At 34.0% G+C, this 18,598-nt stretch overlaps 1 protein-coding gene across 2 annotated transcripts in view; it reads left to right on the top strand.

The window, feature by feature from the left end:
* ZPLD1 (zona pellucida like domain containing 1) overlaps positions 1-18,598 on the top strand; it is a 131,430-nt gene that overhangs the window by 63,300 nt on the left and 49,532 nt on the right. For both annotated transcript variants that reach the window (XM_040484400.1, XM_040484401.1), the window contains 2 exons: positions 2,747-2,833; positions 3,056-3,167. The gene's annotated coding sequence lies outside the window, so the exon portion shown is untranslated. The remainder of the gene's footprint in view (positions 1-2,746; positions 2,834-3,055; positions 3,168-18,598) is intronic.

The following is an 18,598-nucleotide window of genomic DNA, read 5'->3' on the forward strand; positions in this document are numbered from 1 at the left end:
AAAAAAATTAAAAAAAATAAAAAAAATAAAAATCTGAGGCTAAACATTCGGATGGTAAAAATTTCATCAAGCATAGAGGTATAAAGTTCTTATATTTATTTTATAATACAATTCTTTAGTGTGAAGCTGGAACTTTGCTTTAATAGAATACTATGATATAACTGGGTCTTCTTTATCTTTTCCTGTTACCTTGAAAGAAGCATATTTCCCCACTTACAAGTTATAAGAAAGAGTTATAGACATTTTCTGTAATCCTTCACCTTCTTTGCTCATTCATTTATTCAAAATGTATTATTGAGTACCACTGATATACTAAGCGTTCATTCTCCTGGGTATGAGGCAAACATTAGGGAACAAAGAGAATCCACAACAGGGATTACATTCAGGTATACATCAGGAGGGAGAAGACCTGTAAGTAAGTTAATAATATAGTATGCTCGAAAAGGGTAAGTGCTTTACAGCTGGATGAGATGGAATCATCTGGGAAGCAAGTGTGCATGTCGAGGTGAAGAGGGCAAAGACTGAACCTGGGGAGAAATTCCATCACGGAGAGATAACTTTGTGAGAGATAGTGGAAATCAACCTTTATCCCTTGCCCGTGACACAAACTTATGGTCAGTGTCAACTTCATCATTCCAGGTTTGACTCTAGTAACAAAAAACCAAAATCTCACCATTATATAGTGAAAAGATACTTATACTGAATGATAGAGAGGCCGGAACTCTCCTGTAAGCAAGATCCTGGCATACTGACTAATTAACTATGTTTTATTATAGCTCCATGAGACAGGGAGGCCTTTTTACTTTCATTTTCTAGCCTGAGCCGTTTAGTCATTGAGGGTTTAGTTAAAAGACTTTTAAAGGAAGTTGGGAGTGAGCCATGTAGTTTGAGGGAATAGTTGGTTACTGGTCAGGGTGCCTTTGCAGTCTGAATTCAACCTTCTCTAGGAACTAAAGGGCATTCATTGGTTGCCTTTCCTCTGATTATGAAACATTAAGTAAATCCTTTTTTTGGACAGGATAACTGCTCAGATTTCCACTTCTGGTGCTATCAAATACTGATGAATATTTTATATAGCTAAAATTATTCCCTGATATAAGCATATGCTGCATGTACAACTAATCAAATATTCAGCCAAGTCGCATAGCTTGTACGACAAGAAATCCCCTAATAAAGGGCTCAGAGTTTTCAGCAAACCGGTAAAATTCTCTCTTAGAAGCTAGTGGAACGTGTGACATTACTGTTCACTACATTTTAATGGCAAAATAATAACAAATAATGTCAGTTACTTTATCTCAACTGTTTTATCTTTTCCTTGCTGAAAGCCTCTAATGGAATTACTGTCTTTTTAGCTAACCAACTTATAGAGAATGTGGGTAGTGGTTTCAATATTTATGAAATGCTCATTTTCTCATAGCGTAGAGGCTACTGATTTTTTTCTGCAAATGACAGAATTTATTAATTGATGCTTGAGCCTGTTGCATGTTCACTTTAACTTTCAAGAAGGTAAAGAACATGGCAGACACATATTCAAAGCAAAACCTGAAACATCGCTTGAAAACATCTAGCTCAAAAACTTCATTATAGAGGAAAACACCCTCTGCACAGTGAAGAAAAGCTTCAGTTCCTGTCAGCATAATTAGGAAGCCCTGAAAGAGATTTCTTAGGAATCATTTTTATGTTTTTAATAAGAGTTCTTAACCAAAAGAATATATAGGGAAATTTATATTAATGGTATTCAAAAAATTGGTAGATTCATGTATCTCATATTTACTCATGAGTAGAATAGAATTATAAGTTTATGGAGCTGACACTTCTCTGAAAAACATGAACCTGATTTGTTTGGTATAAAAAGCACCAACTCTCTCTCAACACTAAACAGGACATAGAAGGCAATGTGAATAGCCTCCAGCTATTATTTTTTAGTAGTTATGTTAGCTTTAAGTTCACTTACCATTTAGGGGAAGAACTTGGTTCAGGGAATGGACTAGAAATCTTGAAAGGCTGAACGCTTAGATTTTAATCTCAGTTCACAGTAGCCATAGGCAACTAGCCTCTGTCACAGAAGCAATTGAGAACATAAATGTTGTTAAAGTATCTTGAGCCAATTGAATAAGATAAAATTCTATAAAGATATATGCCAGGGTATTACTGATAAAGCAATGTGCTTTTTCAGGATAGCCATTATTATTAAACAGCTGGCGGAGTATATAAATCCACACAATGGGCTTCAATCTGCCACATGGTCATCCCTAAGCACAGTAGTACATAAAGTAAAGCTTTGCTTTGGTCAGAATATCTTGAAAAGCTTTCCATGGTGCCTGAATCCCAGCTTCCCACTTTCCTTTCCAATGAGAAATCAGAATAGTTACTGGGGTGGAAGGCTTAGATGACGTCCAACTGGGTCCAAAGGCTCCAAAGGCTGGTGGGCTGTGTTGTTTGGAGGTCCCTAAACAAAAGCAAGGATTATGAAGCGGGTTCAGTGTCTAACTCCTTTACAATTGGGTCCTGTTGGGCTTTTTGCATTGACAGCCTCTTAGTCATTATTATCCCAATCAAACCAGTTTTCACCATGATATTCCATATCCCATTTTCATCGCTACATGAAATGTAGTATTGAAAGGGCCGGGCATCTTTCACAGTGCATAACAGGACATTGATAACTGTGCAGATTGACTCCCAATGCAATCTCAGGCCTTGTTTCTTACTTTATGATCTTTTTTTTTTTTTTTTTCTGGACCAGCAGGCTTTCCCTCATCAGGCTGACGATGGCTCACTTCACACATAACCACTCAAGACTTCTGTGCAGCATAAAATAGAAGATCAAAAGCAGGTGGGAGAAGAGGAATAAAGGAATGAATTGAAAATTGAAAGGGATGTAGTTGGAAGGAAACAAAGGTTTATAAAAGATGAGCTCAAGTTTCATGTTGGTGATGATTAGTCTTGCAAAACCTTCTGAGACCATGGAAGCATTTGCTTGTCGAAAATCCAGGTTTTCTCTCTCTCTCTCTTTTTAAAGGCTTTTCATAATGAGCAACTCTTTTCTCATTTGAAGGGTTGAATGTTTTTTGAAAGAGTTTGGTAACACCAGGCATTTGAACACTCAGTCACATGCAGCAGAACCAGGCACATGGAGAACAGCTGATTCCACAAAACCAAGGGCTTGGGTAAGTGCCTGGCGCTGAAGCCACCTAAAGTGACTGCAAATGCTGTGTTTTTTGTAAGCACAGGAAATTCATTTTAATTTAATAATCTTTTATGATGTAAGGTGATCTCTGGTAAAACTCTTCTGGCAGTGTGGTTCCATTGATGGGTAGGGGTTGGGCTGGGGAGTATCTTAAATATCGCAAAAGGAAACGAAAAACATCTTCCCATATTTGAGGGAAGAAAGCTATAAAGAAAATTTTATGTTGTGAACTGCAGTGTCATCCCGAACATTTGGGTTGGATTTGGAGAAAGGACTTAATCTTTTGGCAGCTCATTCAATTTTGAAGTTAGAGCCTGAGGTCAAAAGTTGTTCATGATTTGCTACACCATTGTATATCAGGCTGCAATTCCATCCACTGTCCCCTGCCAGTCGGCCACAGTCCACAGATGTTCCATTAATGAGATATCAGGATCCAATCCTACCAGAAAATCTGGTTGAATATGGGTGGCATCATCTCTAATTATGAAGATGATATTATTGAAAATAATTATAGTTTGATTTTCTTTTAAATAAGAATAATTTTAATAATGAGCCTAGTATTATTAGAATTGACATGGGATCTCATGTAACCTGGGAGCTATCATGGCGATTCCCATTTCTTGGGTGACCTCTAAGTCTCCTTCCATTCTAGGATTGCCTTTGGTAAAACCAGTTGTTTTTGATGTTAGAGAGAAGACCTTACTTCTTAGGTTCATGTATTTGAGATAATAATCTTTTTGGTTCTCAGGAGTATGACATTATTTGTTTTGCTACTGTGAATTGGCTTCTTACAATTCATTTTACAGGCCAAAGAAAAACAATCTAAACTGTCAGTTTAAATAACTTTGGTAGCAATAGCAAAGAGGTTGAATTTAGTTAAAAGTTTAGTATTTAATACATAATAGAATATTTCTTTATTTCATTTTTCAGTCAGTAGCTTTATCTTATGAGACAGATATCAGAGCTATTATTTGAACACTGTTCCTAGTTATACAGTTTTTAATGTTCCTCAGTGATTTTTTTAAGTTTTTCTTTACAGAGTATTATAATACTTGGCTAAATATAAAAATCTATAAATATGCTGTATGTACTTTCATTTTAGGCATTTTCAGCAATGTCCTCAAAATAAAATATAGTAATGGTTATTGTTAATAGCCACATAATGTAATAACCAGATCATGCTAGATATCGTAACAAATTCTACATTCCTTTCAAGACATTTAAAGCTCCCCCCCCCCCCACTTTTAAGAAGGCCTATGATAATGATCCAGAGGATATTAAAAAATCAGAATTTTCTGCTAGGAAATCTTATTTCAAAGGTAACTTTTGAACCATGAGCAGATGCTCAGACTGTAATCTATTTAGTTATGGCATCAAGCAGTGAATTACTGAAGATTATGTTTTTGTAGCTTTTTCAATAGCTTGGATAGCATTAAGATCATTAGTAGAGGATGATAATCTTTTGTATCATTTAAACACCTATTAGCAATGTTTGCCTTCAAGGAATTCAATTTTTTGGTTAATTTACCAAATCTGTGCTCTTTTTTTCTTCTGTATTTAAGCTGGAATTTAAACTGGGTCAAGACCATAAATTAAGCTTGATCTGGTTTGCCGTGTTTTGCTTCCATTACAAAATGTTGTAACTAAAAACCAGGCATAACAGCTTTATCAAGACATGATAAAGTAAACGTTAGACTGACCTTTATAGATTCAGAGTCATGGCTGATTGTTACTAAGTATCTAAGTTGATTTTGAGTGGGGAATTACAGGAATTCCAAACTCTCAAGGCTTCAATGATGTGGAAAAGAAAGGTACACCTCAAAAAAGTAAATGATCGACTTGACCAGTTTGATAATACTTTGCCAAATATGGAATGAATGTCATGGGAAGTGTTTTATTAATAATGACCAGTGGTTTTTACCAGGGCTTACAGAAAAATGTATTAATGAAAAAAATAATAAAATGATATTGGTTGAAAGGAATCTCCTGAGAAATGTATTGTGTCTTGTCCCCCAGACATATGTATTGTGTTATGTAGAGTCATACAGTAATGTTTAAAGCAGGGTTGGCAAGGCCCACAAAGTAAATATGTTTAGTCTTTGTGGGTCTTTGTCAGGACCACTTAAAGCTGCCATTGTAGCTCAAAAGCAGCCCCAGAAAATATGTATACAAATGAGTGTAGCTATGTTCCAATAACATTTCATTAGTAGACACTGAAATAAGAATGTCACATAATGTTCCCTTTTCATGAAATATTATGTTTTTTACTCTTTTTCAAGCATTAAAATATGTGACAACTGCCTTTGTTCATGGTCCATACAAAAGTAGGTGTTGGGTAGAATTAAGCCTGCAGGCCATAGGTCACTGACCCCTGTTTAAAGAGTTAATTTTCTAGAACTCACAATAAGGTATAATGGTACACTAAGAAATCTAGAAAAACAAAATTACATGCCTGGATATTTACGGATTTTTAAAACATAACAAGAACGTTTAGAAACTATTATAGTGCCAAACCTTGAAGAAAAATAAAAAGCTGCTAAGCCTTAAGAACAGCAAAATTAAGTTATATTAATATGGCAATTTTGTTATTTCTATTGCTATGTATGTGAAAGTTCCAGATGCTAAAGACAAAAGGTATTTTTTTAGCTTGTTAAAAGGTGGTGGAAGTTAAATGAAAACATTAAAGCTTTATTTGTTTATAAAGTTCAGATTGTCTGTAAAATGATGTTAATTTCAAATTTTCACTAAGACTATAGTCATTTAATATGAAACTGCATCACTAGAAAGAGTAAGAAAAATGAAGACTGCTTAGTATCATATGTTAGAATTTAAAGTATATTGCTCAAAAATGCTTAACTAATAAGTAATCAGAGCTCATATAACTACACTGTCTCTCAGTTGAACATACCATCATTAACCCACTGAATATAAACCTGTAAATTACATGAATAGTGCTTTCAAATTAAACCATTTTTTAGATAAGTTATAATTTGAAATTAGAAAGAACTATGGCTAACTTTCTATTTCAAATGTAATTTATCATAATTTGGATATAAGAAGTTAAAATAATTGAATAATAAAAAACTACTAATCTTTTAGAGACTGAAAATCATTACCATAGGATATATACGTTTTAAAAACTTATGTGTATTTGTGTATAATGCACATTTGTGCTCATACATGCGAATTCTGGCACAGCAATTCTATTTAGACACTTATTTTGAATAAGTATTTGAAATTAAAGTAATATATTTCTGGTTTCTAAAAATTCCTTGCTTTCTCAATTCTATCGTAGGAATGTGTGCCATCAATGTTAATGGAATGAAAAGGAGACTTAGCAAGGGATTGTATTAAGTTTGATGCTTTTTAGTTTATAAAAGCTGAAAAAAATATTTACAGGACATTAAAAAGTGCTAGCTGAACATTTTTTTTTGTAAAAAGTGAAACAATTACTTAAAGCTATTTTGAGAACACTAAAAGTATGAATATTTTTTAAAAAACTGAATCAGTTAACTAATTCAAGTAATTTTTAATCCAAGAGTTTTATATATGTGGATATATTCTTAGACCTCAATCTCATTTTATTTTGTTTTAAAATCATATAAAAATAAATATAAATTACCTCTAGTAGTGGGTGGGTTTAAAGATTTTAATTTAATTAATGTTAGTTGAAATTGAAAATTTTCATTAATGATATAATCTTTAAAAATTAAAGCATTATCCTGATCAGGACTAGATGTTGGTATACTTGATTTTCTACATTTTGGTAGTATGGTGTTGTCCCTTTTATATCACAAATATGATAGTAATTTATTTAACAAACATTTCTTGAGAATCTACAGTGGACATGGCACTTTGTTAGATCCTACGTACAAAGGTGAGCATAATACTCTTGCTTTTATGAAGCTTACAGGGTTACTAGGGGAAAACAAAGATGTACATCTAGGTCATCTGGGGTAATTTTGAACCTCCTCTCCCACAGAGACATTTGGCAGTATCTGGAGATATTTTTGGGTGTCATGACTTGAGTGGGAGTACTCCTGGCATGGAGTGAGAAGAAGCCAGGGATACTGTTACACATTGTACAATGTTGTTAAAACATCCTATAAAAAACAATGATCTAGTCTAAAATGTCAACAGTGTTGACGCTGATAAGCCTTGACTTCAACGTAGTACATTTTTAGAACTGCTATTATACAATGGCACAGAGACTCTGGCAGAAACAGAATAGGAAATGGTCAACGCTACAAGCAGAAAGTGTTGTCTTGTTAGAGGAATATCTGAAAGAAGAGCTATATGTGAACGAACTCTCAAAAAGTTGATTGGAGAGATGTTCCTGATAAGAGGGGGTGGAGTTGGGAAGAGGAGCTTTGCAGACTGAGACAGCAAAATGAGCAAAAGAATGAATGTGTGTGTGAAATAACTTCTCATCTTTGGGAATGATAGGTGTAGAGTGGGTAGAATGGGTATTGGAGAAGAGAGATCTGAGGTTGGGCAGGTAAGTAGCAGTCTTATCTCAGAAGTTTTTTCTTTCTTTGTTTTGCTACATCATAGAGTTGGGTTTTCCCCTGAAAGGTGTTGAAGATGATGAAGGGTTTCAAGAAAGGACATCACATGGTCGGGCAGTCTATTTGTAGGTTTTATCAGCCGTGGTGTCAAGTGTCATGATTATTTAAGGAAACACATAATACTACATCATTTGATCAGAGAAGAGCCATAGGAAGAAAATGTCTCCCAGTGGGAAAAAAGGATCCCTACTTTTTTTCCTATAAATGTTTTGCTTCTGATTGTATACTTTTCACTTTATTGGTCAGAACCACATGAAAGCAATAAAAACTCAACCTACTTTAATTTATGTAGTTTTGTAAATGTATTCTGTTGCTGACTGGCTGAGTCCCACAGGCCTAAGCCACCATGTTGTGGTATTAGGTAGCATTGTCCTTTCTTAGAGGTTCTGTTTTCAAATTTCTGTTATGGAGCCATGATGAATTACAAAAAAAAAAAAAAAAAAAAAAAAAAAAGAATCTGCTTACTACTAAAAAAAAAAAAAAAAGACAACTATAAATGAAATCTCAACTATAGCAAGACCTTGTTCTTTTATCTCAGTGGTTCTCAACTCTGGATGCCCCGTAGAATAAGTGGGGGGAGAGATTTGGGTATCTGTATTTCTTAAAACTCCTCAGGTTAACTAGGAAATATTAACTTCACATTTTTATTTGGGTTTTTAATTTCTTTTTAAATTTTCTCCAATAAATGTATCTTCTTATTTCTATTAAAGATTAAAATGAATTTTAATTGTTTTGGGCATACAACAGCTTTTAAAAAGTGGCTTTCTGACAGTGATACAGAACAAGAGGAAACTAGTGTATGATTTGTTACATGAAATTCACAGGTTGGATGAGTCTCACTCAGGTAGCTAGTTAACTAGAGAGAACTAGGGATTTGAACATGGAATTTTGAACAGTGATATTTATACTTTCCAGTGGTCTTATTTTGTACTGCCTAGCTCTCTGATTGCTTGATCAAGGTGACTAATAAGCATGGTGCAGTGAAAGAAAGGCTAGGAGTTTGATTTTCCTAGCTATAGATCAGACCTCTCATCCTAGACAGCTGCCTTAAAAATGTGGGGTGTTATTGCTAAAATGCTACAGGAGATTGTACTGTGTTCCTGTGATTGTACCAACAGAATTCATCCTTGCAAAAAAGTAACTAAAAATGCCAGTCCTAATCCTTCATTAACTCAATAAAAGCTACTAATTCCCTGATCTGTGCAAGGAGATGACATTTTTTTTTTTCATCCATCAGGAAACAGAAAGGAAAAGAAGGTTCAGTTCTCATTCCCTATGGATTATTTATAACATTGTGCCAATGGGCAAAGGAGAAAACACTGTCGTCTATGAGTTGTCTTCTCTACAGCTTCTGGAATATTTTTTTTTGCATTTCTCTTCTTTGCATCAAAGCATTCCCTCTGTGGAAAAATTTCTTCTATATACTCATTGTCTTCTAGTTTCCTTCCTAATTTACTCCTTCAATTCACAAACTTTCTTAACCAAGTATCTATTGCCTCTACTTCCTTAATATATATTTATAACAAACATCCTCCTAAGACATAAACAAACAAATAATCAATCTCACTCTACAATCCTACTTCAAGTCCTTACTCAGAGCATGGGAAATACATTTTTTCTCAACATCGTTTTGTGGGGACCTCAGTCTGGGAATGACATTTTACCTTAGCTTGCTTCTTCTGTGTGAAGCCAATCAATGTTTGTAGGTAGGGACATTCAGCCCATGGGGACCATGTTGCTACCTTGTTCTAAACCAGTGAGTTTCAAACTTTCCAATATAACTCACAGTCAGATATTTACATTGTAATCTAGCATACACTCATCCAAACATACATACATACATACATAGTTTGTACATAAAAATTTCATAAGAATATTCTATTTGACTCTATTCCATTATTTTCCATCCTATACTATCCCAAACTATTCTATTTCATGAGAAATGTTGTTCTTGACCCACTAAACTAATATCCTAGTACAATAATTATTTAAAAAGATTCTTCTCATCTAAACCCATGATTTTCAACAAGGTCTGAGAAGTGTAGAGATAGTTTGAAACCTCTCACGAGGTGTACAGGTAGTTTGAAAACAAAGCTGTTTTTGTTGTTCAATGAAGACTTGTGTTTAGTGAAGAGGATTATCTTATTTAGATTTTCAAATATCACATGTAGGAGATAATGAGATTGTTTCAAAGACGTCATTTCTATTCTTCTCATTTATAGTGTATCCTTTTTGTGGGTCATCCAAGAATAACTAAATACTTATTGCCATTCATTTGGCAATTAATTATGTATTGCTGGGTGACATCTTTTGTGTAAATCTTTGGGTCAGAGACATTTTTGTCATGATGAGCCTCAGTTTTCAAACTGTTCTTGTTGGAATATTTACCACAATAGTACAAAATAAACTCTCCTAAAGAAGTGGGATCTCCATGTCTGAAGGATTTGGGTTAAATTTTCCAAAGGCCCTGATTTACAGTTATGATACAACATTATCCATAATCTTATCCACCATAATATATCCAACTGCTTACCTCCTTCTTTCTGTTCACCTGCTTCCCTCTCACTTACTGATGAAGATCCACTGTAAGGGCCTTACCTACTATGGCCTGCAGCTATCTCTACAGCTCTCTTGGGCCTTCAGATCCCAGACACAAATTTTGGTTTATGAGACAGAAGCTGAAATGTTGTAACTAGAGTTATAGCTTATATTCCTAGCACTGGCTATTGCAAGGGCTATGATTTTGTTTGAATTATTTTCATCTCCTTGAAGATACAAAAGCTCATAAGTTCACTTCTTAGAAGTGATAACTATCCTCCCTTTCAGAACTTTCATTCTTCAATGTCTTGACATCATTGACTTTGATCCTATAAATAAATTAGGCTTATTTCTGCTCTTTCCTGTAATGCTACTAGAAAAAAGGATAAAATATTTTTTCAAAGGTTCTGTAACCTAGGTATAATTATTTAGTCACTTAGATTGTCCTTATTTTATAGATAACAAGAAAGTCCAAGAGAGGTAAAGTGGGTTACCTAAGGTACCACAGTTAGAATAAATGAGCTGTAGCTCACTTGATTTTGTTTTTATTATAAATTTCAAATATACAAGAGATCAAAATAATAGCATAAACTTATGTTTTGCCCTAGTTTCCACATACACACACACACACCCCCTTTTTCTTGATGTCATTAAATTTTTTTAAAGTTTATTTATTTTTGAAAGAGAGAGAGAGAGTGTGAGCAGGGGAGGGTCAGAGAGAAAGGGGGACAGAATCCGAAAAAGGCTCCGGCCTATGAGCTGTCAGCACAGGGCCTGATGCAGGGCTCAAACTCACAAACCATGAGGTCGTGACCTAAGCCAAAGTCGGATGCTTAACTGACTGAGCCACCCACGTGCCCCTTTGATAAGTCATTTTAAAACAGAAATACTGCTGATACTTGAACATCAGGATTAATGGTTAATTCTTTCCTTTTAATTACTGATTTTCAGAGTAAGGATTTGATGTAATGATCACCTCCAGGGATCTATGAATGGTCTTTCTAATTTGTTATGTAGAAACAATTAATTAACATGGAGCTAACTGAAATGTTGACATATGAGGATTTAAACTTTATGTTCTTCCTGATTTCAACACTGATATTTAAGTAAAGCTTTTGTATATACATACTACTTGATCTGACTGGCTAAAGCTTTTGTGGATCTGATTTTATCATGGCCAAAGGTATCATGTTTTGTGTATATAATTGTGTTGTTATCAAACATCTAACTTAGAGATATTAGAATTTATTATTTCAAGAGCTTCTTCTAGTTATCTTCTTGTGTATTATCTATAACAAGCATGCATTACCTAGGAAAACCATTTGGTCACTCGGCACCAGTTCCCACGTCTAAAAAACAAAGGCAGCTCTTTCCTTCAAGGTACTCCTCAGAGTGATGTCATGAAGGTTAATATTACATTCCCCCAAACAGCTCAACAAATAATAAAAAAAAAAATATCATGAACGTTAATGAGAACAGGGTTGAATATGTATTTGAGGCAGAACAAAGTGCCATTATAAATTCTCAGCAGCCTAGTTTATTCTGTGATTATTGCTTCCTGAAGGCCTTTGGGACCTTTGAGAAACAAACAAAAATGTAGATGCAATGAGACATAAATAAAAGTATAAAACCAATAGCAACTTATTTATTTTTAAGTGTCATTTTAATTTTACCATTTGTTTGTAGGACAGACATGCCCAAAAGTGGAAGGGTTAATGCTTTCCCTTTATACCATTGAGATTAATCTATGAGGCCCCTTGTTGATTTTTATTTCTTAGAAAACAACAAGAGGTAGATATGAGGATGTTCTAGATGCAGTGTTTGGCCCCTCATCAATTGTTGTGGAGAGAGCAAGAAGGCAGTAGGTCTCTAAAACCTTCTGATATCGTAAAGCCTAAATTCTGATAAGGGAGGAGATTTTAGAAAGAAGGTCTTGAGGAATTTATCACAATTTTCTCCTCCAGTTTTTAAAACATCATGATTTCATTGGCCCTTGATAGCGGGAAGTCATCTTAGTCATCTTCTAGTCAAACATTTCATTGCCCACATGAAGTAACTGAGAGTAAGACACATGATGTGACTTCCCCACGACCACAGACAGTTAGTAATAGAATGAGAACCAGAGCCCAGACTATGGTTATATTTAATCAGAAGTATGCTAGTGTATGCTACATAAGTGTTGCCTTATATGAATTAATAGGCAACATGGTAACAAAAATATCTCAGTGAGCCTTTAGAAGGAAGTTGTGGGTAGGCCCAGCCTATAATTTATGATAGTAAAACAATTTTCTTTTCTTAAGAGATCTTTCATTATCCCAAGGCCATAAAGATATTCTTCTAAATTAACTTCTAGAAATTTTAATGTTGTTGATGTCATTATTGTGAAGCTTAAGTGTTTCCCCATTGACTAAAAACTTTTTGAGGGCAGAAACGTATATTCAGAGGTATATATTCTGTGCATTTAGTGACATCACATCAAACTGGAATTTATCGTCAACAAATTCCACTATATAATCTTGGGGGAAAAAAAGAGAGAGAAATGCAATTAATTTAAATAGTTTTTTCAGTCTTCCTATTATTCCAATCAATGAATTGATTGATTACTGTGTAAATATGAGATAGACTACATGAAACTCATATCTTTCAGTCAATCTTAGTTCCCCTGTAATTGTTTGAGGGTGAGCATTCCAATATGTGGTATATGAATTTACTGTTTAAAGATGTGAATTCTATGCCTAACATGGCTTCTGAAGCAAAACAACTACTTATTCTGTGTTTAGTGTGAGGCTGTTTTTTTTTTTCCTGTGTTGAATAATTGAAAAATATATTCTGAAGTGTTTAAAGATTAACATTCAATTAGAATTACAAATGACCAAACCTAGCTTTTCTTGAAGATTTTAAATTCAAATTCTGACTTTTTATCAGTAAATTCTAGTAGACTTTATCATTTTTAACAAGTCTTTGAGGAATATTTGATTGTGTATGAAAAAGTAGTTAATTGACATTTTGAAAAGGAAATAAAATATATTAAATTTTGATCAGAGGAAGTTTAGTATGTTTGTAGGAATTAAATTATCTCCTATAAAAATCTTAAGTATTCAACTAATGCTCAAATATAAAAAATAGATTTTAACATGTGCTCAAATTTATATTTTCTTAAATATCTCGATAATATGTATAATCTTGGTAGCATGTCAGTTTTACATAACAAGTCTGAATTTACTCAGTTACATATCTTAAATCAGAATAAAAGGACTAACCTTAGTTAATTAAATAGGTCAAATTCTCTAACACATTAATGACAAAGAATACCAATGTATATCAGTTCTTTTAACACAAGAAATGGTTCTCTAATTTCTGATTGTTTTAAGTACTTCTATGCCTAAGTATCCCTGGATTTAAGAGATACTAATCTACTTTGAAAGCAATTATCTTTTGAGCTAACATCACTTTCTTATTGGTCACAAGTTTTCACTTGGACAATGGATAGATTCTTATTTGTAACCATCATACACCATAGCCTTATTTATTGCCTATACAAGGAATTGATAAATTAGAGATTGGTCTTATTGTTGTTATAAGCCACATAACTCATCCAGCCCATATCTCACATTTCTAGTATTCTTTATATTCATGTTACCCATTACCCAATTTTTGTCTCTGCAACCTCTACCATACAGTTTTAATTTTAGATTAAATTTTGTTTTCCTTTCCTCGTAAAATATTTGAATGATTTATTCAGCTTTAAATATTTCTGATTTTTACAGAATCTTGCATTTTCTGTCATTATTTTGGTCTAGTAGGACCATAGAATTCTTCTGAATATAAAATGATGTCAAAGCAGTGGGATTTCTGTATTACAAGAGTCTAAAAGGATGTAACAACCCAAACACAATGCATAAACTTTTGCATTTAGTTATATTATCTCTTTTCTTTTCTTTTCTTTTCTCTTTTCTTTTCTTTTCTTTTCTTTTCTTTTTTTGATCCTGCATTGGGGGAAAAGCAGGTATAAAATACATTTTCAGTGAATTGGGAAAATCTGAATATGGAATTCATATTAAATGCTATTATAATTAATTATAATTGTATTATTTAGTAATGGTGTTGTGGTTATGTGGAAAAAGTCCTTTTTATCCTTATGAAATGTGTGTTGTAATATTAAGAACCAAAATGTCTAAAACTTAATACCAAATGGTATAAAAATCACAATCACCACAACACTAGATGGATGGATAGATAAAATAAACCAAACATATGAGGAAAATAATATGTGATTGGAATCGAGATTTGATTGGAATCTCAAGGCTGTGTTAGATTCTGTGGTGTCATTGGCTTCTGAGATTGTAGCCCTGATTAACACAGATATCATCTTGAAAGATAGTAATCTATTCAATTGTGAAAAGAAAAACTAGCCATGAAGAGCTTATGGATAATATGTATCTCTGTACAAGGTTCTGTACATACAATTAGTTTGTGTCTTAGATACATTGAAGTGAATTTTTTATTTCTCTCTAAGTGAACTTGAATCACATAGGAGACCACTATTACCAATGGCAGGAAACATCAAATCTTGCCATGTCAAGACAACTCTGGTTTAAAATTTAGTCACTGCTGGTTTAAAATTTAGTTACTTTGGGGTTAACTATTTAGTCATAGTCAAAATTCTCCTTATCCACTTCTGACCTCCTCATGTTTCATGTGTGGAAAGGGGGCTCTAGAGACAGTGTAGTTCAGGTTTAAGAGTATGGCCTCTGGAGCTAGATTACCTGGGTTCAGATGTTATCTCTATCACTTCCTATGTGAGGGACCAAAATCAAGCTACTTAACTTAACCTCTATGTGTTTCAATGTCCTCATCTTTAAAATAGGCACAATCTCATAGGTTGCAGGGAAAACTAAAAGGTAATATTGATAAATAATATTTAATAACTATTAAATTTAAAACTATTAATTACTTTCAATAATAACTATATAAATAATAATAATTTGTGTAAATAAAATAAATAGTAGTACTTATTATATGCGTTAACTACTTAAAAATATTCTTAACGTTCCCACAATGGTGAAGCTATTTAGTACATTTATCATCTTGTGGTCCTAACTGGTAAGTCCATGGATAATTCTCATCTGTTTCATTTTTAGGTATCACCAGTGCTCTTCCTGTATCCACTATAACTTCTGATCTCTTTTTCTCAAAATGGTGAAAGCACAGTGGTTTATCTTCTCTCTTACCAGTGACTTGCATCCCTTCCCTTACACACATAATCTCTTAGTCTACTGGAATTCAGAGCTTCTAGCACATTCCCCAGGTGTCACCTGGCTTTAGGTCATCCATCTTGTTGCTATCCACCACCTACTGGCTTTCCAGCAAGATATAACACATCTCAATTTTCAATTTTGTTATCTGTCTCTCGTCAGAGATCTCAAGTGAGATCATGACTTGAGCTGAAGTCAGACACCCAACTGACTGAGCCACCCAGGCACCCCTCAGTCTTTCAATTCTTATCAACTGTGGCACATTGCAGGAAGTCTTGGCACCTCCCATCTCACTTAGGTTCTAGCAGGCACCCTTTCCTTTTCTTTCATAATACTTATGAAATATATTTTGTAAGTATATTTTTATGTTTGCAATTATTACTTTAATGACTATCTCCCTCTCTAGTCCATAAACTCTGTGAGAGTAAGGACCATGTTTGTTTTGCTCACCACTGGATCCCAAAGGCCCTGAGTCTGAAACTTAGAAACTGCTCAATAAAAATTTGTCAAATGAATAAAAAAAAAATGAATTAATTAATGGAGCAGTTTCAAATAGTGGGGTACTAATAAAAGTGCCCTTTTATTCTTGAGCACTAAGAATGCTCAAGAATAAAAGTGAATGGAAGCAAGTTACCTTTCCACTATCATTATTGGTACCCACGCAAATACTTTTGATTTTTTGGAAAATGTGTTGATATTCAGCCAGAATATGTCAGCATGGTGTCTCTTCTGATTGGCTGATTCTTGTGTTGTGCCTTTTCATCAATATTTTGTATATTATCTCTATTAAGAAAGAAACATTTGGAAATAATCATAATAATTGTCAATTATTTAATTACAGGGAAATGAGCATTTAAAATAAATAATCATTTTATTATTAATTTGTTATCATACTTCATGAAACGTGAGTGGAAGTTGATATACTAACATATCTTCAAAGCTGCCTCAGGAGTATAAAATGTACACACATCTTGAAAATTAAATTGGTGAATTATTTAAAAAAGGCTTTTAGAATGACTTAGTTCAATCTGCTAGTACCCCCAAAACTAAGGTGTTAGAACAAATGTTTAAGCTAAACATTGTAAATCATTTAAATTCTATAGATTACTCAAGAAAACCCTCCACAGGAAGACAGATGAGAAAGGCAGGAAAGGGAAATAAATGAACATTCACTTTGTGTCAGAGAAAATCAGAGATGGTTTTTCTTTTAGGAACAGCCTCTAGCATTTATATTTTTTCATGGTATACATCAGCATCTTTAGTCATAAAATTTCTGAGTGTCTTCTTGATGCCTAAACACGTTTCCGTCTTTGAGGAATTATTCTGAAAGTACAAGTGAGTGGTATTCTTTGTTTAGCAAGACAAGGACACTCTATGTTAAAGAATGTATATGTAGATGATAACGGATATTTCTGATGAAAGTTTTATATTTTAATTTTCCTTTTAATACATACGTTGCCTTTAATGTCCAAGTGGAACATGGAAATAAAGAGTACCAAGTTTCAGTCAAGACACCCCAACAGAAAACACGTTTCTTCATTAAATAGTCATGGCTTCCAGCACTTTAAAACTGAGGATTGTGGGGGCACATGGGTAGCTCAGTTGGTTAAGCATCAGCTCTTGAGTTTTGCTCAGGTCATGATCTCATGGTTCATGGGTTTGAGCCCCAGGTCAGGGTCTGCACTGACAGGACAGAGCCTGCTTGGGATTCTCTCTCTGCCTGTCTCTCTCTGCCCCTCCCCACTCGTGCACATGCTCTCTGTCTTTCAAAACAAATAAATAAACTTAAAAAAATAATAAAACTGATGATTGTGGAGAGTGGACCAATATATCCTTTTTCTAGAAGCAAGACTGTGTAACACTTTGACACTTCACTCAGCAGGACAGTTGCCTACCTGTAAAAATTCAGTGCCTTTTTGCCCCATCTCTCACCTGGGTCTTGTGGGTTTCTTGGAAGGACTTTATTCCTTTAACTTAAACTTTGATCTCTGTTAAAATACACATATTTCTTTTCCTTCCCTTTCCTGGGAACTCTAAGTTATTTCCAGTCATTTAAAGTATAATGAACACTTTCTGATCTTTTCTGAGGGGCAGGCTTGGGGGGTGTGACACAGAAGCACCAGGAATGAGGTTATGCCCCCAGTAGAAGTCAGCAAGGCTCTGCAGAGTGGGTGGCCAATAAATTTGGAGGAGGGGTGACAACGAGAGAATTAGGGAAATCATTGATGCGAAAGGCCCATTTTGTATTTTTGTAAATCTGTATGATAAAATGATCAGCTTTAGTTTAGTGAAAAAAAATGCATAAATCTTAGCATGATGATTAAACATTTGAAGAGATGTTTGGTTTGAATTTTTTATTTTTCTTCCCAACTAGAACAGTATCTTACAGATGGTCTATGTGAAGGCAGTAAAATTAAGGAAGTATGAAACTGATAAATCATTGAACCCATTTGTTTCTGCAAAAGTTACTTCTTGAGAGTAGATAAAAGCACTTTGAACATGTTCACTTTTTCTCAGGTCACAGGGGTGCTATTTAATAAATTACTTTTCTCAGGCACTAAGGGCCACCTTTATTCATTTGAAAAGGTTAATGCAGCTGTTCAAAATGTCCAAGTTTTTCCCAGAGACTAATTTATGCACTGAAAGTCTGTTTTATTTGGGAAATGCCTAAATAGTGTAAAAAAAAAAAAGTGAAGTACAAATTAAAAACAAGTAGATCTCGCAGTTTATAACTAAAGTAGTTTTTTTTAAAAAATTTATATGTATTGATTATATATCCCTGACCACCCCATTTAAAATTTCAATACTCCCATCCTGCCACCCCAGAACTTCCTATCATTCTTTTTGCTTTATTTTTCTCCAAAGTGCTTCTCACAAATATACTCTGTATTTTACCTATAGATTTTGTTTTCTTCTGATTTCCCTTACTAGAATGTAAGTTCTAGGCAGACAAAAATTTTCAGCCCTTCCTCTTTCCCCTGGATAGTTCCAGGTATGTGTAAGCATTCAATAATGTTTAATACATGAATGTAGGAATAAATCTATTTTGA

Source organism: Herpailurus yagouaroundi, unplaced genomic scaffold, assembly GCF_014898765.1.
Source record: "Herpailurus yagouaroundi ecotype Mexico unplaced genomic scaffold, PumYag 162, whole genome shotgun sequence".
NCBI classification, from domain to species: domain Eukaryota; kingdom Metazoa; phylum Chordata; class Mammalia; order Carnivora; family Felidae; genus Herpailurus; species Herpailurus yagouaroundi.